Here is a 25,675-nt window from a genome sequence, read left to right on the forward strand (position 1 = left end):
ACTAGGTCCTGCTGAACGTGTTGGCACATATGTAGCTGTTTTAAAAACTCTTGCACGTACTTGTGATTTTGGAGATTTATCTGAATCACTTGTAAGAGATCAGCTTGTGAGATGCACGAACAGCGCAAGAGTCCAAGAAAAATTGTTATCAAAGAACCCCACTCTGAAAGAGGCTATGGCTATTGTAGAGGGCATGGAGAATACTTCCACTTGGGTTAAAGAGATAATGAAAAATAAAGATGAAACAAATCACACTTCTGTTGACGTAAAAAAGAAGAATCAAGATGTTGTGCATAAAGTAGAGGAACATGATTTTTTAGAAGAATCCCCTGATGCTGTTGCCAAAGTTTCAGCTAATGCAAGAAACAAATTACCTCAAAATAACTTTTCTTCTCAGAAGAGTTCTCAAGAAAGTCGTCCTTCCTTTAGTAAAGAGACTTCCTTTCCCAAAGAACGAGATTTTAGGCAACAACGCTTATATTATAACCAGAGAATGCGTTGTTTCAGATGTGGTAGTTTTTCTCACACTTCTAATTTTCCAAATTGTTTTGCAAGAGATAGTATTTGTAACAATTGTGGGGGTAAAGGTCACTATGCTCGTGTTTGTAAGTCTAACAAAAAGAAAGAATATAATGAAAATGTATCTGACATTGTGCGCACTGTGGTTGTTTCAAATGTAAAAGATATTGGAGAGTGTTGATTCTGAACGTATTACTATGCCTTTTTGTGATGTAGGTATTGACAAGTATATATTTAAGCTCATGACAGATTCAGGATCTCCTTTTACTTTGATAGGGAACAAAATTTGGGATGAGGTTGTTGGTCTAGAAAATGTTCCACTGTTGCCTCCAGATATTGCTCCTTTGAGTTATGGTCGTTCAAAGAAAGATATCTTGGGATATACAGTGGCTAAGATTTCTTTCAGAGGTAAAGAAATCACTGGCAAAGTTTATGTGGCTGTGAGAGGAGATAATCTTCTTGGATGGAAACATGAACATGATTTTGGTATAATCCTTAATCCTTGTGCTAAAAATCCTCATGACCAAGTCGTCTTTATGGAAGACTTAATTTCCTCTGCTCTTCCTGAAGGAGTTAGCACTGTGTCTGAATCTAACAACATTTTTTCTGAATTAACCTAAAGTGTTCTCAGATACATTGGGATGTTTAAAGGGATTTGAACACAAGATTATTCTTAAGAATTCAGCAAAACCATGTGTGCATGAAGTTCAAAAAGTTCCTAATATGATGGTTGAACCTTTGAGATTGGAGATTGGGAAACTTTTGAAATTGGGAGTGATTGAATAAATAGAGTCTTCAGAGTGGTTAAGTCCAATAGTTTTGGCACCCAAGGATGGTGGAAAAGCGGTAAGAATGTGTGTGGATTTGCGTGGACTGAATGAATGTATTTGGGTTGATCGGCAACCTCTGCCGAATATTTCTGAATCTATTAGTATTCTGAAGGGAGCGAACATGTTTAGTGTTCTAGATCTCTCTTCTGCGTACCACCAAATTGTTTTACATCAGGAGTCCAGGCATTTAACATCTTTTGTTACACCCCTTGGTGCTTATCGGTTCTTGAGAATGCCCTTTGGGTTAGCCTCGGCTGCTGCCTGCTTTCAAAGGGTGATGAAGATGGTTCTTGGAGATCTACGGAATGTAATGTTCTTCCAGGATGATATTTTGATGTATGGAGTGGATGCCAGGGAGCATGATGCTGTATTGAGATCGGTGTTAAGCAGACCATCTGACAGGGGACTCACAGTTAAGAAAGAGAAATGCAAAATTGGTTTGGACTCAGTTACTTATCTTGGGCATGTAATTTCTGGGAAAGGGATACAACAAAAGTTAGAATTGGCTGAGAGTATTGTTAAAGCACCAGCTCTAGAAGATAAAGACCAGGCCAAGTCCTTTTTGGGCATGGCGGAATTTTATTCCAAATTTGTTAAAGGTTTCGCAAGCATTGTTGAGCCTATAAGATCTCTTTTAAAGAAGGGTGTACGGTTCACTTGGTCTAGTGATTGTGAGGAAGCATTTCGTTTGATAAAGAGTGAGATTGGCAAAATGCCCACTTTGGGTCATTTTGATTCTAAATTAAAAACCATTGTCACTACCGATGCCAGCCTTAAAGGTCTTTGTGCAGTACTTTCTCAAATTGTGAATGGGGGGGAGGTTGTGGTGGCTTTTGCTTCAAGAGCTTTGAAGGATGCAGAATTGAATTACTCCTGCATTGAGAGAGAAGCATGGGCTGTATTTTGGTCAATATATCATTTTAAGTTCTTTTTATGGGGCATTCCGTTTGTTGTGAGATCGGACCATCGCCCTCTTGTTCAGATATTTTCTTGTCATCAAAGTGACCATATGAAGCCTAGATTGAAGAGATGGAGTGAAGGTCTACAAGAATTTAATTTTATTGTACAGTATATTTCTGGTCAAAACAACAAGCCTGCAGACTGTTTATCCAGATTGCCGATTGAAGGGGATTGTTTTTCAGGAAGTTTAGAGTGTGTAAATTGGGTACTGGAATCTTCTTTGTCTAAGGATGAATGGTCAAGTTGTGTTGCGAATGCTGTTGTCTTTCAATCTTTGAGGGATATCATCAGAAGTGGATGGCCTAGGTATGATCAACTGGATAGTGAATTAAAGTCTTATTGGACGGTTATAAATGATTTGACATTTTGTCAAGGTAACTTGTTAAGAGGGGACAGACTAGTACCTCCAAGTGATTTGTGTGAGAAAGTTGTCAATTTGGCTCACGAGGGGCATCTGGGGATGAATCTCACCAAGGCTCGCATCAGAGAGAGATACTGGTGGCCTAGTATGGATCGGATGGTGGAAGTTGTTGTAAACAATTGTCATTTATGTGCTGCTAATGACAAATCACGCTCCACTAGTCATTCTCCTCTCTCTCCAGTGAAGTTCCTGCTACGGTTTGGACAACAGTGGGGTTGGACATAGCGGGTCCTTTTGAGCTCATGCCTTCACATAAGAGGTTTGTGGTGTTGCTGGTGGATTACACTTCAAAGTGGGTGATTTCTAAATGCATGGGCATGGTCAATTCTAGAGCCATTATTGAGTCTCTGAAGGATGTATTTGTGTCAGAAGGGGTGCCTAAGTATGTGCTTACTGACAATTGGGTACAATTTACCTCCAATGAGATGGACTTTTTTCTTAAAGATCTTGGGATTGTTCACCAGAAGACAGCTCTTTATTCGCCTCAAGCGAACGGTCTTACTGAGCGAATGAATAGAGTTGTAAAGAGTTGTGCGCAGAGGGCTTTGCAATCCAAGGTTTCCTTCAGTAGTGTGTTGAGGGAGACCTGGTGGGCACATCGCACAGTTCCCAATGCTATCATGCAAAAGTCTCCTTTTGAAGCATTGAGGGGGAGGTTGGCAAATTCCAAGCTCAACCCAGCTTGGCTTCCGAAAAAGGTTTGTGAAGATAGTGTTGAAAATGAGTTGAGAAGGAGAGATGCGCTGGCTGAATATCAATGGAAGTATAAACAGCGTTATGATGATAGGATGGCTGTCAAGTTTAGAAAATGGAATGTTGGGGATACTGTTCTTGTGAAGAAGCCAAGATATGGACACAAGGGTACTTCCAATTTCAGTGGTCCTTTCATAATTACTGCTATTAGGAAAAATGTTGTGACTTTAGACAATGGGTGCACTTGGAACATGTCTAGATTGGCAAAGTGCACCGAGTTTAAAAATCTTTCCAATAGTGCTTCTGGGCCTGTTCATAATTCCAGTCATGCCTGCACTTCTTCTGGTCCTGGCCGAGAAAATGTTCTTGGCAGTTCAAGACTTGTTCCTAGGACAAGACAAGCTCCTAGGAAGTTTATGGATTATGTTATGTTTGAACTTATTTTTACATTGTTTCTTCTGTTGCTGTTTTGTCCTTACATTCTTTTCTTTTCTTTTTTATTTTGGTTAGGGGATGTGTTATGGTTACTATCCCTATAATGGAACACTGTCTTCCTTACATCATTGTTAGAATGTTATATTTCTAATACAGAGTCAGTTGCTGAATATTGCTGTTGATGGTTGTATCAATAAACCTACTCTTCCAATTTAACCTGCTTAAGAGCTTTTATCACTCACTCTATCTATCTATTGCCCTCACTCTATCTATCTATCTATCGCCCTCACTCTGTCTATCGCCGTCACTCTATCTATCTATCTATCTATCTATCTATCTATCTATCTATCTATCTATCTATCTATCTATCTATCTATCTATCTATCTATCTATCTATCTATCTATCTATCTATCTATCTATCTATGTATCTATCTATCTATCTATCTATCTATCTATCTATCTCTATCTATCTATCTATCTATCACCCTCACTCTATCTATCTATCGCCCCCCCTCTATCTATCGCACTCTATCTATCTATCGCACTCACTTAATCTATCTATCGCATCACCACAGTATCACTCAGCACCACCACAGCATCACTCAGGGGCACCACAACATCCCTATGCGCTACCACAGCATCACTGAATGCCACAGCTTCACTAGTTGCCACCACATCATCAACCATTCAACAACAACTTGCTCAAATATGTTCTCTCAATGTTTCAAGCTTTATTACAAATGTCACAAAAAGATGTTAATATTTCACTTCTGTTCTTGGATTTTCGTCACAATAAAATACACTCAACATAATCTTCACAAAAGTTATTTACAAAAGTTTAAGCTATTGCCATTATAAATAACAATAACAATAATATTTAAGTATTAAATATTAAAAATAAATAAAAGCCATTGTTATTTGTAATATTAATACATCTAAGTCACGTAAATACAACACATTGCATTACAAATGCTATAGGTGTCACATTTGCGAAAGTTATAACTATTGGCATTGTAAATGACAAAGCTATTAATTTCGCTATTTTCAAAACCAACATGTAATGATAAATGTGTCATTTACAATACCAATAGCTCAAACATTCCCAATGCGAGACCTATTGCATTGCAAATGCTTGTTATTGTAAAGTATGGGACTGGAGCATTTTATCCTTTGTGACTGGGGCCATTTTGAAGAAAGTGGCCTGGGGCACTACAAGTGTGTACACAAGCTTTTTATTATCCTGGAGAATTTGGTACTTCAGAAGGACTAAAGGTGCTTGTGTGTCCCATACCGAAAAACAGATCACACCTGTGCTAAGTTTTTGCCAGCACAGTCTTAGGGGGGCTTTCCCCCATGCTTTTGTGCTTGCACCATTTCTGAACACTGGTTTGGTGTGCATTTAGTGCGCACACTGATGGGAAAGGGCGTTCAAATGAGCTCCCCCCAAGCATGTCCATGCATTTGGCTGACGTCGCACCAGCAGGGGAATCTCTGCCCCTGTTTAAAAGTCAAAACAGAAGCAGCCCGCACAGTGAACGGTGCTCCAACACTCTTGAAACAGCTAGTCCAACTTTCACCAATGCACTTTTCCCAGTGCAGGTGTGGGTTCGCGGCTGTAATGGGAATACTGCATCAGCTGTGATAATGTGCATTGTCCTGGTCTAACCCCCATTACACACACCCAAGAGTGGGACCAGAGCCGGCTTTAGGGCAGTGCGACCAGTGCAGCAGCACCTGGCGCTGAACTGGGGGGTGGCGCTGACCTCAGGTGGGGGCGCTGTGTTTAGCAATAACTTACAACTTAATACAGCTGATGCAGAGTTCCTTGTGCCTCCAGATTTCAGGCAGCGATAAAAATGTCAAGATACCTCTTGTAATTAATGTTCTTGCTAGAGAGAGAGAACAATGTTTTGTCTAGTGGCAGTTCTGACTCGCCATAAAGTAGCGCAGATGGTTAATATGCCTGCTGCAAAGAACAGACCTGTATTTAAAGTGGATAGCTGAGGGGATTAGTAAAGCCAGCCTTTACAGGCGCTTTAAAACAATTGAAATGTATGCCAGAGAGGCGCTATGGAGCGATGAGGGCCTCGTTTGCCGGGTAGTATAGTGAGGGAATCTGAGAAGGTCATGTGGGTGGTGGGGGAGCTAAACACCGAGGTGTAGCGGACACCAGGCGTTTCCCCAGTGGGCTACCGGAGTAAGGGCCAGTTTTGGGCCCCAGGGGGACCGTTCTTGTTACTGGGGGCCGGCAAAATGAGTCCCCTGTAACAAAATGGCCTGAAACCGGCCCTAGCAAACAGCTCAGACGCACCCCACACCCCAACCCCCACAGGGACCGGCCGATCAGTTTGCCAGGGCTTGATTTGGTTCCCAGTCCAGCCCTGGCTTAAAAAGATTGTAGCACTGGGTGCCCCCAGTCCTGAGTGGGACACTGTGTCATACCTACAACAAGCCCCTTGAGTCCTCTAGTAACTTTAGATAGAAGGCTACAAAATGGAAGCATTGTGCCTTTTTGTTGCATAGCCTGTGTGACGTGTTTCTGAAGCTCTTCTCCTGTGAGATGGAGTTGCTGAAGCCCTTTGGAAATTAAAAGCCGGTGCTGACAATCTTCAATTCGCTTCAGCCTACTAAAATAGCAACATCATTTGAGGCTCAAAAGAAGTATTTCAATCATTGCGCAGGGGGTGCTGAGGCCCCGAGACCCTGCGCTTGAAAGCCTGTCATTAGCATTATTTTTGGCAGGAGTGCAGTCTCGGATTCAATGGGAATCCCGGCGCGCGCTGGGACGTCTCGAATAGCATTATTCTCAGTAATGGCAGCCGTTCCCGCGCAAAAGGCGGAATCATCCATTAAGCAAAAAACGTTGAATCCATGTCAGATAAGTGAATTCACCTCATGGTTTTCTTTCATCTCGACCGCTCTTTTCATTGTTTTGCTGCGATCAACGGTGGAGCTTTATTTCAGAATTAAGGAAAACCTCGCGACTGTCCAAACATAGTGTCCTCTGCTAAAATGAATCTATCAAACTAATGAGAGCATCGCAGTGCAGCACCGAATGAACACAGAGAGGCTTCGCTTGAATGTTCTTGGTATGACACGGTCATGGGTGGGTTAGCAGAAGCGGCCTTCTCAGCGGAGGCCCCCATTTGTGTGGAGCGGGCTGATGCTTACTGGCAGCAGGGGAGTGGTGCTCACTCCACCAATTTACAATGCGCATGTCACTTTGGCCAGCCGTCTCGCGGCGGCCAGCCTGACAAGAGCAGCGTCTCCACCTACCTGTCTCAGATAGCTCCGCCTCCTGTGTCTGCTGGCAGGGCCGGACTGGCCGTAGTGAGCACAGGGCGTTTCCCCGGTGAGCCTCAAGGTTGGGGGGGGGCGATTTTGGACCCCTAGGGGGTCGTTTTTGTTACTGGGGGGCGGTTTTGCAGAATAGCTGCAATATTGGCCCACTGTGATTAAAGCAGCTGCAGTGTTTAACACTTGCCCCACCCATCTCCCCCGCAGCCGGTCTGGTTTGCGTTCCCAGTCCGGCCCTGCCTGCCTGCTTTACTAACTCTTTGACACCCCCCCACCCCCCACCCACCACTGGCTTTGTCTCACAGTTCCCCGAACACCTCTCCAGTGTTTGGGGTCACTGTCCGCTATTGCTTTTCCTACTGTTGTGAGGGAGCTGTGCACCTGTTTTTGAAGCGATCGAGCAGGCTACAGCGCATAAATACATCAAAGCGTCCTCCTCACTTCTTGCTTCACAAGATGCTGAGTGCTTGGCTTTTCGTAAAAGCAGCTTGGGGACCTCACACATACACATCTACTCAAGCACCTGGATAGCCTCTTGGGTGATTAGTGTGCTATACAACTCAACATAACCAGTGCTTTAAATGGGCCGGTACTCACCAGTACTGAGTACCGGCACTTTTTATTTTTCACCTCCTGAATACCGTCACTTTTTCATCGCCACTGAGCGTACCAGTACTCATAACTGGTAGGCTCAGTGGTACTTGTGCTACTGAGGATGTGGCTGTCTGAATGCCACTCTTAGTCAAAGCGCCACCGTAGCTCTGTGCCGAGCCGCCGCTGAATCATTCAGCAGGGTTTCATTACATTTTGTTAGTGTGGCAGGGGAGAAAGCTCAGTATCACGCGGTGAGTGACAGGGTCCGAGCAGACTCTACACCTTAAATCACAGGTCTGAAATTGCGTAGGCACTGAAAGTCCAGACAACTGGCTGAGAGTCTGCAAGGAGAAAGCCGTGGGAGGTAGGAATTGCATAGGAATTGCGAACAACGTATTTAATACTGTTGTGAGCCTTTTGTGCCAGTGAATGTCTGCTTTTGTGTGTGAGTGTGGAAGTGACAGAGAGAGCATCGGGACATTATATGAAGGTATTTTAATGAAAATGTGAGTGTGTGCATGTCTGCTTGTTCTTGGGCCTGTGTGTGAGTGCATACTCATGGGCCAGAGAATGTATGAATGCTGTACCTAATAAAACATATAAGAACTGAACATGCAAATATAAAAAAACGCAGAAACTAAAGCATAACAACTTTTGTTTGGCCTTCATTTAAGTTTTTTGTGAGGAATTAACCACTTTATGTTCACACATTTATCATTTTTTTCGGTGTGTGCTGAAACTGCTGTAACTAACATGTTCCTTTAAATGCAATGAGCGGCTTACACACTTGAAATGGGCATATTAGGAGACAGGTTATTAATTGTCTATATATGCCATGCCACATGTGCAGAGGTAATTTGCACATGCAGGCAATTTGAGACTGTTGATAAGTGTAATTTAAGGGCAAAATGATTACTTGACAGATGGCAGTAATGTATTTATACAATCATGTCCCACCCTCAGCTCCGCCCCTTGCCCTGCCCCCAGCTCAATTTGATGAGTACCTGCACTTATTTTTCCCCATTTAAAGCACTGAACATAACATACCCAAAGTTGGTATCTAATGCATGATCTCCCAGCAATACATTTCGAAATCACTGAGGGCCATCTCATGATGGGCACTCCCACCTGTTTTATGCACCTGCAATGCATAAAGTCAATTAATTGAAATCCACATATGTCTGAGTTAGACTTTCATTTTCAGTCTGTCCAGCTCGGAAACATTGAGCAGAGTTTGCTTCCTTCTGTTTCTATCAGAAATGCTCAAGCACTTACCTCTGCTAAACTGTTGATGACCGTCTCATTCGGTGTTGACTTTATGCTCACGGATACGTATCCTTGGGGGAAAGCGCATGCGCAGATCACCCTAAGACGGCGAGGAAGAGGAGGAGGGCAACCCGGAGACACCTCTGTCAAGGTACATTTTTTTCCTTTACCTTTAATGTATTTTTAATGAATTCTTAATAGGAGGGGTGGAGGCAGAGGCTGGTCAACTCCGCTCTGCTGCAGAGAGTGCGGAGATTTGCCTACTCTGCCTTCTCTGCAGAACGCGGAGTAGGCAAATCTATTAACACTCCGCTGGCGAAGCGGAGCTCCCCGCCCGTGCCTAGTCTCAAGGTGCTGGGGGTGCAGGAGGGTGTCTGCTGATCCGTCTGGGCATTGGGGTTCTGTCAAAAACCCAGGTCTTGAGATCCTTCCTGAATTGGGTCAGCGACGGGGATTGCCTGGGGTGGAGAGACAGAGTGTTCCAGATCTGGGTGTCGAGGGAAGAGAAGGATCTTCCTCCAGTTCTAGTCTTGTGGATCTGTGGGACAGTGCCCAGGGCCAGTTGGGTGGAGCGGAGGTGTCTGGTGAGTACGTGGAAGGAAAGGTTGTGGTTCAGATATGCTGGCCCTGTGTCGTGGAGGGCTTGGTAGGTGTGTGTGAATAGCTTGAAAGTGATTCCTCTGTTGACTGGGAGCCAGTGTAGTTCTCGGAGGTGCTCAGGGATGTGGCTGTGGCGAGGGATGTTGAGGACCAGTCTGGCAGTGGCATTTTGATCATTCCTGAGGAGTTTCTGGGTAACACTTGCGTAGAGAATTTCCATAGTCGAGTCTGCTGCTGATGAATGTGTGGGTGAACGTCTTTCTGAAATAGGTGGGGATTAATCTAAATGTCTTTTGAAGCATGCAGAGCAGGTGAAGTATGATGAGTATATAGCGTTGATCTGGTGGTTCATTGAGAGTGAGGAGTCCAATATCATGCCAACGTTTTGTGCGCGGTCCATGGGGGTGGGGGTCGGGGTCCCAATGCAGTGTGCCAACAGGAGTTGTCCTAAGCTGAAGGGGTGGGTGAGGACTTCGACCTTGTCTCAGTTGAGTTTGAGACAACTGTCTTTCATCCAGGTGTCAAGGGCCTTCATCCCACTGTGGAAAATGTTTCTGGCAGCTGTGGGTTCGTTGGTGATGATCAGCTGAGGGTCGTTGGCGTAGGAGATGATGGTGAGTCTGTGGTTCTTGACGATGGCTGGGTAGATGTTAAAGAGGGTGGGGCTCAGGGAGGAGCCCTTGGGCACCCCGTAGCTGAGCTCTGAGGGTTCTGAGAGGAACAGAGGTCGTCTGACTCACTGTGTTTGATTGGTGAGGAAGGAGTGGATCCAGTCCAAATACTTGTCGCAAATGCCTGTGTTGTGGGGTCTCGTGATTAGGGTATGGTTTGAGACGGTTTCAAAGGCTGCTGAGAGGTCCAGAAGGATGAGGGCTGTGGTTTTGCCGTGATTGAGGAGAGAGTGGATGTCATCGGTGGTGGCGAGGAGTGCGGTCTACAACACAATTTTCAACTTCTGATTCTGTGCACAACACTCTTCTTTGAGGGCACAGCTTAACTTTGCCAGTGGAGTCTCTTCACAAAGGTGACCCTACTCTCAGCTTCTTTATTTGTGGAGCCCAGGATTTTGCTTGATTATAGAAATTTCTTCCTAGGACAGCGGGGTCACAGACACAGATTCCCACAATGCTTATTAAATATGTCTGCTACAAAAGTAAGAGCCATTGGCTTTGTCAGTTCTTGCTTCAAACTGCTCCTTTTCTTACCAAAGGAACCCTGCTGTCTAATCAAACCAGCTGACTTCAAACGCTGCATTGGAGGTCTTGCTCTTCAAATTAATTAGAGAAAGGAGTCCATGACACAGGCACTCTAGCAATTGCTATTCTGTGCCTTAAAGATAAGTGGTAACTGTCCTTGTGATTAGCAAACTACAAACTGCAGTGTGCCAATTAGATTTTTGAATTGTTACAAATTTTTAAGCTAAATTATATCAATGTTCATTTTTAGGTCAAGCATTCTTTAGTTTATACTTTTATGTGCATGCACTTTGTGGGCTCTGGAGATCAGCCCTAGGAATTGTCTGCTTCCGCTTAGGGACTTTTTTTCTGTTCAACTGCCTCTATTTAAATGTCTTGATAAAAAAGAGACCAGTAGAGGTCAGTAAAATACCAGAATGACTTTCTGCTGAAGGACTTTCTTATTTTTATTATTCTGGCAACTGTCTCTATTTAACTTTCTTGATAGAAAACAACCAGCAGAGGTCAGTAAAATACCAGAATCACTTTAGCATTCTCTAGATCCCAGTCCATTGAAATTGTCTTTCACAAGCGCTCGTAGACAATAATATTTTTTTCAAAGCTTGTATTTTCAGTGATATGACCAACGAAGGCCCTGATTTTATATTAAAAACAGAGCTTTGGACTATACCATTTCCCACTGAAAGGCAATATTTCTCTCCATGAGTTGCCATCCTTGGCTTGTCTCACAGTTTGGTGCTTACTTTTTCTCTATGTTAAAGAACATTAGATGTTTCAGCACCCAGGTTAATGTTCTGCATATCTAAATACATATAAGGTCCCAAAGGCGAGACCGATTGCATTGCAAATGCTTGTTAAGTTTGGGAATTTCTTTTTGTAAAAAAATGCTAGACACATTTTCTCCTCAACCGAGATGTGCACCCAGGTGCCTTTTATTGAAATTATAGAAAAAACATTTTCTTCTGCTTTACTTTTGCTCACATGTTTGTTTCGTTAGATGTATTTCTTTGGGACAAGTGTCGATAAGTGTGCATTTCTCATAGAGATATGCATCCCAAACAGTTAGTTCTGAATAGACATTGGTGGTGTTTCAAGTGGCTCACATATCATATACAATAGGTTATTAATCCCCCCTTGCATTAAATGAGTATAGTTCTCAAGCTTCTTCTACTAACAAAACAGAATTCCACCAAGGCTGAATCGGCATTCTAGCCTTACGAGGTTGGAGAATTGAGTACCATTCAATTTTGGGCATACACACATGTATTCAGCTATTTAGAAGTTAGATCAAGCAACAGAACATGTAGCCTTGCAGCATTAATATAGTTTGTATAAAAGATGGAGCCCAACTAAACATGAGATAAAGCTTCCATATTCGGTATTAGTCTCATGCTGTTCTTATGGAGACCTGTGACTCTCTAAATACTGTCGGTATTGCTGTCTCTTTCGTTCTATAGTTAGTTGCACCCTATGGTGCAGTGCAGTGTTGTTCTTCCAGTTGCCAGCAGAAAACCCTAGGTGACATGGTTGCTCTCTCACAAGAGTGGCAGCAATCAGGAAAAGTGAAGGTTGAAAGGTTGCTTCAAGTCATCAAGACACTTGCATTTTCTTGTTTTGCCCAGCTTTTAGGATTAGCTCCCACTTTTGTCTCCTGACTTATGAACTTTGATTTCAGCACACTACCTTAGCACCATTTTAGTAGCTTTTTACATGTATTCTGTGCTCTCTCTCATTTGGGCCCTTATTGGGCACTCGCGAGCTTATGTCGCTGTGGGCAGATTCTATTACCGGTTTGTTAGCTCTTGTTGAGCAGAATCTCTGCTTCTGTTTTCAGTAAATGCTAATCCTTAGAGTGCTTCTGTGACATAATATCGACATGATAGACAAATATTATGACAAAAATATTGTTGGAAATATCAAGTTTGCATACTTACTTTGTAAAGTATAAAAATTTTGGGCCAGGTGTAGGTCACCCAATACTGGTCGGTAATGGCCGAAATTACCGAACTTCTGCCGTTACCGACCGGTATTTGGCTTTTGAGATGTAGGTGGCATGATTCCTGGATTCGGTATTTTACCAAATCTGTAAATTAAGGAATCTGTAAATGACCACATTCTACACATACCGATTCGGTAAATTACAGAATCCGTAACGTAGGGAGCACTCAAGTTAGTGCATTCCTGAGTTAAGGATTCGTTATTTACCACCAACTACAAGTTGGTGCTAAATATAGAAAACCTTTGAAAAAGCTATTATTTTGCTTTTACAACAGGGCGATGTGGCAGACATACATGCCCTTAGGGCATGCATGTGTGCCACATAAGCACCCATGCACTATTCAGGGGTGCAACAGGGTGTCAATGTGAAACCCTGCCACCCTTGAAAATGTTCCCCCTATTACCGATTCCATATTTACCAAATCGGTAATACTGACTGGCTTCACATTCATTCCTTTGGGCCTCCAGGCCCATAGGAATGAATGGGAATGACCAAATCAGTAAATACCGATTCTTAATTACCAAATCCTATCGATTCGGTAGAATTGACCAAATAATTATCTACATCCCATTTACCTATTCTTAAATACCGAATCGGTAAAATTCTGTATTTAAGAATAGGTAAATTGAGATTACCTAGATATGGCCCATTGTCTTCAAAATATCACGGTACTAAAATAGAAATTGTATAGGTGTTTATACTTATAAAAATATATTAACTTTAAAAACGGTAAACATATATATATATATATATATATATATATATATATATACACACACATATATATAAATATATATATATTACCTACTGGCAGTCGCCAGTAGGTAGTTATAGTTAGGACTTAGTTTCCATTGGAAAAACGTTTTTTGTTTTCCAAATAACTTTGGCGCCGGTCGGCGAACCTTCGCAAATTTATTTAAAGTAGTGGGGTGCTCTGGTCCGCTCGTATGTTGAAAATTTCGGGGTGATTCGGCAAGCGGGCAGAGAAAAAAGGGGGGTTTTCTCCACATTAATTCCATAGGAAATTATAGACATGACTACAGCCTGAACTGAATGGTGAAAATCCATTCAGTAGTTCCTGAGAAATTCAAGAAAAAGAGGTGAAAAATGCATTTCCCATAGGAAAGTTTAGACACGGCTACAGCTCTAACAGCTGAACGGAATTACACCAAATTTGACATAAAAGTAGTCCTTGCCTCAGAAAGAACTCTTTTTCTTAAATAGTGTAAATCCGTTCAGTAGTTGCTGAGAAAATCAAAAAATGAGAATATCGATATATAGAGATGCAGCGATTCCTTGGACCCTCCCGACCACAAACTTTATTCTAATTGGCTGTCAACACTTCAAACCAGGAAGTGTTGGCAGCCATCTTGTGCCTTGTTAGAACCGAGGCACAAGAAAAGAGAAAAAGAAACGCGAAAAACAAGAAGAGGGGTCAGGGTAGAAATACCCTGACCCGCTAGGCCTGCTCAGGGGGTCCCAAAAGGACCCACAGGGTCCAAAAAAGCCTTTTTTTTAATTGCCAAATCCGCAGAGGATCCGCGGATCTGCTGCGAAAATAAAAAAAAACAAGCGCAGGCCAGGTCCTGGGTCAGTGCAAAAAAAATCCCCCGCACACTGCCCCGGGGACCGCCACCTCCCTGGGGCTTCATTACATGGTTGGGGGGGGCACACAGCCCCCACAGTTCCGGGAACTGCCACTTCCTGGGGCTGATTTTAAAAAGTGTGGCAGGCTTTAATTGTTTAATTTGCGGGGGGCACATGCCCCGCCCACTGCCTCGGGGACCGCCACCCCCCAGGGTTTAAAAAAAAAAATAACACCTGTGTGGGGTGGCTCAAGCCCCCACATGCCCCGTGGACCACCACCTCCCCGGGGCACTAATATGGTAATGTGGGGGTCTGTTACAGAACCCCGATGCCCGGGGACCACCTCCTCCCCGGTGCTCTGTATGTAATGGGAGGGGGGCCGCACAGCCCCCCTCCTGGAGCCTGTGATGGCCCCAGGGAACGTCACCCCCGAGGGCCGGCTCCTCCAGTGTCCCAGGGTGCCCACCCCCGGGACACTGCTGTTTGCTATTCCAGGGCGGGAGCCTCGCAGCTCCCACCCTGTCATAGTAAACTGGGGTTTGGGTTTTGGAAGAGAAGGCAGGAAACCTGCTCTCTCTTCCAAAATCCAAACCACATTGCTTTTCGACACGCAGAGCTGCATGTCAGCAGCTCCTCATCTGGAAAAGCAATACCGGCTCCCGCAGGACGTGGGGGAGCGGAAGGGACTATGTGGGAATTGGGCTCCCCCCACGGACCCCAATGAGGTGGCCAGGCCCCGGGGGATGAGGCCCCCGGGTCCTGAAGTAGCCAGGGAGGGTGGCCACGCGACCCCCTTCCCCAATAATCATTAAAAAAAAATCACACAAAGGCCGGCCCCAGGGGATGGGGTCCCCTGAGCCATAAATGGCCTGAGTAGGGGGACCACTCAGCCCCCCTCCATAATAATAATAAAAAATATGGCCATGCCCTGGGGAATGGGATCCCCAGAATTGGCCACAAGAGGGGGGCCCACGCAACCGCAACCCCCTTCCCGTTAATAAAAGTTCCTTTTTTTTAAAATTGGGGGTCAGGCCCTGGGGGATGGGGTCCCCAGGGACCCAAAAAAGTAGGGGGTCACACAGCCCCCGTCCAAAATAAATAAATAAACACGAACGTGCTTAGGCCCCGTCCCCTCAAAACAACACTCTGCAAACGCGCCCTGTGGCGAGTTTTAAGTTGGGGAATTAATTCCCCTTCAATAATGGGGGTCCCTGGGGTCCCTGGTGGCCAACTAGCCCACCAGGTACTTCCAGTAAAGCACCACACGGCTGCGTTGCAGAGAGGTGGTCCAGGCCATGCCCCTTTTTACACCTCTCTGCAATGCAGCTCTGTGGCGCTTACTGGAGGTACCTGGTGGGCTAGTTGGACCCCAGGAACCCTCAGGATTGAAGGGGATTTAATTCCCCAACTTAAAACGTGCCACAGGGTGCATTTACACAGTGGTGAAGGGAGGGGGAGGGGCCTATCTGCACCTCTGACTTAGAGGTAGTTTTAATCCCCCTGCCCTATTATGTACTAAGGCCTTACAGAGGAGGTCATGCTAATCACAGGGGTACCCCAACGCATAGTGTTCTCTAGTGTATGTAGGTGTTTTCACTGTATTCCAAGTGCCTTTTAGCATAGCACTGGCTCTAGGCCTGGTTATTCAGACTCAGTTACCACCAGTACCCGTCTGAAAAAGTTGAGGGCACAAGATGATTTTGCAACAAGGCCTCTTTCTGTTCCTCTGTTTGTTCTTTCTGCACGTCTTGCTTCTTCCTGAACTTTTCTTCGTCTTTGTGGACTTCTGTTGCTTCTACTGCATTTCTTTTGTTCTTTCTGTGCGTTTTTTCTCCTATATTCACATGTCCTACCTCTGTTGACATAGTTCGAAACTGGCATTTAAAAAACCTTAGAAATTCACTCAAAAAACCATAGGTCAGGCACGTTATAGTTAGAAACTAGCATTTGAAAAACCTTTGAAATTCACTGAAAAAACCATAGGTTTCAGGCACATTATAGTTAGAAATTAGCATTTAAAAAAGGTTTCTGTGGCGTTATAATTAGTTGGACATTTCACTCGTACAAAACCATAGAAATTCCCTCATTATAGTTAGTTCAGCTAACTATAACTCGCGTGCCAGCAATGCACTGTTGATGACGTCACATATTACATCACTCATGACATGGTCAGTGACATGACGTATGACATCACTGATGACATCTCAAATGACATCACTGATGACATCATCCAACAAGAAGATTCATGCTTACTGCACACTCCTATGGTCATGGTAACCAATTGTTATACAGCCCCAAGAAACACAGGCTTCATTTCAGCATTGTCGGGCTCGTGCTGCCAGAAGAGAAGGTTAATACACACCATTATGCCACACCATGTGGTCATGAAAGTCAGTTTGCAAACAGTATCAGCTTTGAACTGCTTTGCCCTGTTTAAAATTTGGATGTGTTTCGCACACAACATTAGCAATGCATTCTGGGAATGGTAGTCTTGTAACAAGATGATTGACATTATATCACACTTCCTTACAAACTGACCAAGTGATTTGCTGAAATACTTTGGCTGCCAACATCTATTCAGGTGTCTGTTTTTTTGTTATGAGTGAACGTAAGAAACATCATTTGATAATGATGCGGGTATAAAGGAGGCATGCAACCCTGTGTGTGCTGAATATTCTAGGAAGCCTGTTATACATTTTGAAGAACAACTTGATCTCACTTCTAGGTTAGTGGGGTCTTACCTGGGCTAAATATTAGTGATTCAGTATCAGGATGTTACCTCAGCCTGTCATTCTTTACAGCATGATGCATAGGCATTATAAAATGTATCTATGTGACCAGTATAATGTTTAATATATGCCTCGAATTTTGGCTATTGAATAGCAACATGAAATTGTTTGGTTTGTTGTATTATGCTGGTCTTCTTTTACTCTGTATTGTATTTGAGTGGTGTGAGTAGCACAAATCGCACATTTACAATTGTTGAGGCATTACAATTTTCTTTCATCATTTATGATAATAGCCACCCTGTAGGACAGAAGTGATATGAAATGTATGTTTTTATGTAATTGTTCACCGGATTTTACTATAATTATGGTATAAAGGTTACCATCCAAATGATGCCTATTAGATCTGAGAAAGCCTGCTGTGACAGGCGAAACGCGTCTCTCTGTGCTGGGTCGGAGGAAGCTTATTTCAATAAAGAAGCCTTTTCATTATTGGTCCTCGTGTGCATGCTCTTTTTCCTGCAGTGGAGTGGAGATCTCTTTGATATATTTATATAGTAATACTAAATGTAGTAAAAAAAAGTAATACTTTAAAATACATATATATAATACTTGCCAGCAGAGGCACTGTAGCCACTATTCCCTCATGGAAAATGCTGTTGATTTGGCAGCAATCTTACCAAATGAGATTATGGCTCAGTAGTCACTGTCTTATCAGGCAAGATGACGTTTATGTAAGGCCTTAGAGGGACTTATTAGGTCTGGCGTTAGCCAAGACCTTTTGATTTTACTAAAATATGTATAAACATGTAGGGGGTTTCAGCCACCTCTCTTCATCCATTGGTCTGTTGTTGTGTCATTAACATTTTCCCTAATGGTACCTCAGAACCTACAGTTACACGTAAGATGTCATTGCTGAACTGCAGGTCTATGGTAAAGCATAAAATGGAAATCCATGATTTGTTGGAAAACAACGCTTTTGACACTATGTTTCTCACAGAAACATGGTTGGAAGAAGCCTCGCTCCCAGACATCTTAGAAGCCATACCCAATAACTATACTCTCCTCAGACTAGATAGGCAGAAACTCCAACGTGGGGGGGACTGGCACTCATTTTTCAAAAAAATTTGGAATGTACGCTTACTAATCTGGCCATCCCCAATAGTGAATGTGGATTCTTTTCTATTAAATTGGATTCCACCACCACTATCACTGGCTTACTTATTTACCGACCACCTGGCCCCACAGGACTTTTCTGTAATCATCTCATAGAAGTTGCCACCCAGCTTGCAATAAGACATAAAAATCTCATGATTTTGGGAGATTTAAATCTTCATTTTGAAGACCACAACGCTAAAGAAGCGTGCTCATTAAAAACTGCACTTAGCTCATTAGGCTTAAAACTCATGGCACCTTACCCTACCCACCTACATGGGCACCTACTTGACCCGATTTTTGTAAATTGGGAGGGAATTGTTGCCCCTTTTCCCCCGACCCCGTTATTGTGGTCTGACCACTTCCTGGTAACTTGTGAGATTTTAAACAGTCAAAATAAAAGCCCGCCTATCAGAGTCCACTCGCTGAAACGCCGCAACTGGAAAAAGTTCACTCCGGCTCAGTTTAAAAGCTTCCTAGATGAGCATCCCCTTACCAGAGGGACCTCACTTCAAGAGGTATGGAACAACTACGAGCAATGGTTAGAGAATGCTCTAGATAAAATAGCCCCCTGGACTACTAAACCCCCTACTAGGCGTGCTAAATCTGAACCCTGGTTTTCGGAAAAACTCCGACTTGCAAAAGCCCACTGTAAATCAATTGAGCGCAGTTGGAGAAAGAGCTATGCACCAGACCTCAAAGTGAAGTATAGAACCGAACTAAAAATATACCAAAAAATGGTTAGAGAAGAAAAAAGTATTTTTTTTAACAATAGAATTGAGGAAGCTGCCCATCCTACAAAGGAATTATTCCGTATTTATAAAGAACTGACCTGCTCGTCCCGTCTAGAGACTCTGGATACCTATTCCACGGAAATATGCGAACAAATCGCTGATTTTTTTGTGGAAAAGGTGGAGAAGATCCATGCTACCTTCTCCAAAACCCCTGATGTAAGGGATAACGTAGACATAACAACTCCCGCCACTCAAAATCCGACATTGTCTATGTTTACCATTCCAGATAAAAAGGATCTACTTAATATTATTAAAAGTATACATTCTGGATCCCCCAGGGATGTATGTCCATACGATAAATGTAAGGACATCATGGAAAACACTCTGATTGACCACATCAGCCATATGATCGCTCTATCCTTCCAGGAATGTTTTGTCCCGGAAGCCTGGAAATTAGCGCAAGTGATACCGTTAAAAAAAAACCCAAACATTCCCATTACATAGTTTAACAACCTAAGACCCATATCACTTCTTCCATACTGCGCCAAAATTATAGAAAAAGTTGTTAATAAACAACTCATGGATTTTGTAGAAAAGGAGAACTTACTCCATCCCTCTCAATCAGGATTCAGGCCAGGATATTCCACTGAATCGGCAGTTCTGTATTCCACGGAATGTATCCGAATGATGGTGGATGAGGGCGAGACTGCAGCATTGGTCATGCTGGACCTCAGTGCAGCATTCGATACTGTGCTGCACTCTAAGCTGCTATCTCGCCTATCAAAATTAGGAGTGAATGGTCCAGCACTCGATTGGCTTAGATCTTTCCTTACCATGAGATCATTCCAACTACACTGCCCACCCTTCAGGTCATCTTCCCGCAGTGTCAGCCATAGGCATGGGCGGAAAATCCGTTCCGCTCGCGGATTTTGCGGATTTTCGGGAAATTCGCAATCCGCGAGATTCGCGAATCTCCCGCAAAATCCGCAAATCCGCGAGCAGCGGATTTTGCTCGCACTGCTCGCACTGTTCGCGTGAGTTCGCGCCCCGCGAATAAGTGCAAAATTGCAGAAATACGATCTTAGCAAAACTGAAAGTAACTACTTACCAGGTTCAAAAGTTCAGGCTCATCATTAGTAGCCATTTCCTGTAGTGCTTCCTGAGGGGCCCCTCCAGAGTTCAGTTGCCAGTTGAAACTATTATGTGACCCTGCTCTGAACCTCAGAATAGTTACACATATGCCACAAAGGTCCTGAATTACAGCTAAGGGAGACAAGCAGGAGCCAGGCTGGAAGTTAAAATCCATTAATCAGCCCCTAATTCATTATTGTCAGTTGGGGCAGGGCAGGTGTTGTAACTAATTTTGCAACAATGAAAGCACTTAGCAAGTGCAAAAGATCACTAATCAGGGCGCACTAAGGAAGCAGGTGCCAGCTAAAAAAATATTCTGTGACACATTAATCAGCCCCAAATTAATTCAGGTCACTTGAGGCAGGGAAGGTGTGCTTTGCTTTGCCGAAAATAATGTACACTGGACAACCAGAGGGTGTGGTGATGAAACAGAGGGTGGCATGGGTGGGCCAGAGGGTGGCATGAGTAGTCAGAGAGTGGCAGTGGTGACAGAGAGTGGCAGTGATGAAGAAGAGTGTCCCAAACAGGCTGGACACGTAGAAACAACAAGTTCGCAAAACTTGCGACCCGACAGGTAAGTTCGCAAATTGCGAAATTGTAAAAACCCTCGCGAACTGGCAGAAACACGGGCGAACACAAAAAAAAAAAATCCGCAAATTCGCGGGAATTCGCGGATTTTGCGGATTGCGAATCCGCAAATCCGCAAAATTCGCGAACGCGAGATCCGCAAAATTCGCTCATGCTTAGTCAGCCATGGGGTTCCACAGGGCTCTAGTTTGAGCCCTAGTTTGTTTAACATCTATATGGAACCCCTGGCTGACATAGTAAGGAATTTTGGGGTGGGCATTGTTAGTTATGCTGATGATACTCAACTCATGTTTAAAATTACACCGGACTGTAAGGAAAATGCCGCAAATTTTTCAAATTGCATGTCGGCAGTAGCCACGTGGATGGACGATAACTGTCTGCGCCTTAATGGAGAGAAGACAGAGGTATTGGTGGTGGGGAAGGAAACATCGTTGTGGTCTGATGCGTGGTGGCCCTGTGAACTGGGAAATCTCCCCACCCCTGCCAAAGTGGTAAAGAATTTGGGGGTCATGATAGACTCTGACCTGTCGGGCAAAACCCATGTGAATAAAACCATAGGAAAGTGCACTGGCATACTTAAAATCCTCCGAAAAATCATTGATTTGATTCCTATAGGAGCAAGAAAAACCATAGTTCACGCCTTAATAACGCCACATTTGGACTATGGTAATGCCCTTTTAATAGGTCTCAATCTCAAAGGCCTTCACCAGCTCCAATGCATTCAAAATACGGCGGCTCGTCTGGTGTTAGGTCTCCCGAGAAAAGCTTCTATTAAATCTGCCCTAACCAAACTGCACTGGCTTCCTATCAAGTAAAGAATTATTTTTAAAAATCTCTGCTATGCCCACAGGATAGCCCATAACAAAGGCCCCCTGTACCTAGGTAGTCTTCTGACTATACACCGACCGATGAGAGCTCTAAGGTCATCTGGTGCAATGCAATTTAAAATCCCCCGCATTAAAAAAGCTAGAATGGGTGGTAAATCCTTCCGATTTTTAGCGGCTAAGCACTGGAACGATCTCCCCCTTCAATTGCGGATGGAACCGTCCGAAAGAATTTTCAGAGCAAAACTCAAAACGTTCCTCTTCCCTAAATAGCTAGCTGATATGGCTCCCTTTCTCTAGTATCTCTGGGTCCACCTTTTGGATGATTTATAAGCAGTTAGCGCGGGGACACACAGTTTGTGCAGCCAGGCGCTTTATAAGTGTTTTATTATTATTATTATTTATTATTTTGCTTCTGCCCACTTAACCATATATCATGGGGCAGTGGTTCAGCCTACTTAAACCACAGGTTAACATCATTTCGATTGACTTAATTTTGCTCTCTTACAAGAAGCACATCCACACAAAAGCTAGTTCCCTTTACTGCCAGTAATATTGTTTCTACTCTATAATTACTTTAGTGTTGCCTTTGTGTTTATATCTTGTTGTGATAGAAGGATGCTTCTGATGCACATTCCATCTTTATCAGATCCCATCTAATGCCAATGTTGTTGTAAATTTCTTTTGGAGTACTGTAGTTTTCTGGCGGCTGCTATTTCTCGGAACACCAGATCATGTCCATTTGAAAGTGTTCTGTATTAGATTATCTCCTTTTTATGTTTATTCTTTCTCTCCTACTTTCTTTCCAAATGTCTTTCCTTCCTTCCTTCCTTCCTTCCTTCCTTCCTTTCTTTGTTTGTTTCTTTCTTTCTTTCTTTCTTTCTTTCTTTCTTTCTTTCTTTCTTTCTTTCTCTTTCTTTCTTTCTCTTTCTTTCTCTTTCTTTCTTTCTTTCTTTCTTTCTTTCTTTCTTTCTTTCTTTCTTTCTTTCTTTCATTCCTTCTTTCTTTCATTCTTCTTTCTACCCTGGAAAGAGTCGAATATTTGTTGCGCAGCAATGCTGGAGTACACACCTTTTCCCGGGTGGGAAGGGAAATTAATAACCCAAAAATGTGGAGGGGGCGTAGAGGAAAAGCGTTATCTAGGGAGGGAAACATTTGCTTCATGAGAAAAAAATTATAAAAAATATGCACTGATTGTAATTTCCTCTTTATCAAGTTCTGCTCTCTGGAGCACGCCATACAGCAGTAATAGAAAACTGGTGGGTGGAATTTGCGTAGTTGCGCTATGCAAAGCTCCGCAAAACGGTAAAAAATCTCTACAAGCACGCGCAGAGTTCCATGAACACACAGAATTGCTTGTCCCTCCCGTTTGCGATGCTTTTTTCCTGTTCGCGAATGCTGTTTGTGGGATCTGGGGGGGGGGTAATATCTTGTGAACACACATTTTGAAAGTACGAACAAGCAAATAATTCAGAGAAGCAGCGGATCGCTGAATTTTTGGCAATTGCGCGTTCTCCGTGGAACACAAAATTACCTAAATTCCGCAAGCAGAATGGAATTTACTGCCAAGGTCTAATTGAAATATCACATGACTTTCCAGGAGTTTTAAGGAAAACTGTGGATTCCTATATATATATATAGATAGATAGATAGATGTAGATATAGATATATCACTTACTGACAGTCACCAGTAAGTAGTTATAATTAGGACCTGGGGGCATATTATCAAGGGGGTTTATCTCCGCTTTTTTGGCTTTAAAAGCCAAGAAAGCGGAGATAAAATTATCTCCCTATTACCTAGCTGTCGCTAACACCAGTTAGCGACAGCTAGTAGGAGATAGCTACCATCTTGGGCCCCGCTTTGCATGTCAGTGATATTTACCACTAATGACATGCAAAGTGGGCGTGCCAAGATGTTAGCGACTGGAAACAGTCACTAACATCGCTATCTCCTATTACCAACTTTTGGAGATATTCGCGCTAAGCGCGAATATCTCCAAAAGCTAACACCTGCCCCAGAGCAGTTCTTAGCCATGTTATCCAATGGTAGGTGGATAACATGGCTAAGAGCATTAGCTCGGCAATGCATGAGTATCGCTGACTTTTCAGCGATATTCATGCATTTCGGCCGATTTTTATCACTTAGGAGACAAACCTTGATAATAGCAAGGTTCCTAAGTGATAAAAATCGCCGTAGCTCGGCGATAAAAATATCGCCGCTAAACCAACATAGCGATAATTATCGCTAGTTGTTGGTAATATGCCCCCTAGTTTTCATAGGATAAGCATTTTTTACTTGCTTATAACTTTGATGCCTTTTAACGAATCTTCACAAACTTTTCCCAAAAAAGTGGCACTGGTTGTCCATTTCGAAGTGATCTGTCAAGTGGCGGTTGCAAAAAGATGGGTTCAAAAATGTGTGTTTCCCATTCAATCTCCCATAGGGATTTTGGACATGAGTACAGCCCTAACTATTCGACGGAATTACACCAAATTTGGCAGAGAGGTAGCTCTTAGTCCAGTAAGAACCCTTTCTGTGGTTTTGTGTAAATCTGTTCAGTATTTGAGGAGTTATTAAAGGAAAAACAAAATTGTATATCTAGGGTCACAGAACCTCTACAGATCCCCCGCAGTGGATCTGCGAAGTCTTGTGCCATTAGCAACCCCAAACTTTCAGACCCACTCAGAAACCCACACAGGTACTCTCACTCATTTATAGACCTGCACAGGCAGCAATACACCCAATCACAGACCTATGCAGGCATTGACACACCATCTCACAGATCCATGCAGGCACTCGCAGAGCCACTCAAATACCTATATAGGCACTCATACACCCCTTCACAGACCCACACAGGCACTCTCACATCCAATCACACATGCATCCAGACACTCACACATCCACAGACATTAAGAAACCCACTTACACACCCACTCAGATACTCACCAACTCACATACCCAAACAGATACTCACACCCCCCCTCACAGGTGTACACACAGACACTAACAGACACTAACACACCCACTCACATATACACAGACACTCACAGAACCACTCACAGACCCACACAGATACTCACAGGCCCACTTATATGTCCATGTAGTCACTCACACAACCACTAACAGACCTATGCAGGCACGGACACACCCACACACAGACCCACACAGATAGTCACAGACCCACTTATATATCCATGTAGGCACTCACATAACCACTCACAGACCCACATAGGCACTCACCCACCCACTCACAGTTTATGCTGGCACTTTCACACCCACTCAGAGTGTCCAACAGGCAGTCACACACCCACTCACAGAACGATGCAGCTACTTAGAGACCCACTCACAGACCCATGCAGGCACTCAAACTTCTATTCACAGACCCACTCAGGCACTCACATGCCTACTGACAGATCCACACTGTCACTCACATACCCACTCATACACCAACACAGGCAGTCTTACATCCACCTACTCACACACCCACACAGGCAGTTTCACACTCACTCACAGACCTACACAGCTACTCACACACCCACACACAGACCCATGCAGGCACTGACATACCCATTCACAGACCAACAAAGGCACTCATATACCTAGTTACAAGCCCATGCAGGTATTCACACACCCATTCACATGCATACAGGCACTCAGAGACCCACTCACAGGCCCACATGGACACTGATACACCCTCTCACAGACCATCTCACACACTCACAGACCCCTGCACGCTCTCAAACACCCATATACAGCCCCACTCTGGCACTCACACACCCACTGACAGACCCTCAAAGCCACTCACACACCCACTCACTGACCCACACAGGCACTCTTATACCTAGTTCCTCACAGACCCACACACCCACGTGCAGGCCCACACAGGCAATCTCATACCCACTCATTGACTCACACAGATACTCATCCACCCACTCACAGACCCATGCAGGCACTGACAAACCCAGTCACAGACCAATATAGGCACTCACAGACCCATTCAGATCCCTACCTACCCTTTCACAGACCCATACATGTACTCAGAGATTCAATCACACATCCACATGGGCACTCACACAACCACTTACAGACCCACACGACCACTCTCACTCACAGCCCCA

Source organism: Lissotriton vulgaris, chromosome 9 (genome assembly GCF_964263255.1).
Source record: "Lissotriton vulgaris chromosome 9, aLisVul1.2, whole genome shotgun sequence".
NCBI classification, from domain to species: Eukaryota; Metazoa; Chordata; class Amphibia; order Caudata; family Salamandridae; genus Lissotriton; species Lissotriton vulgaris.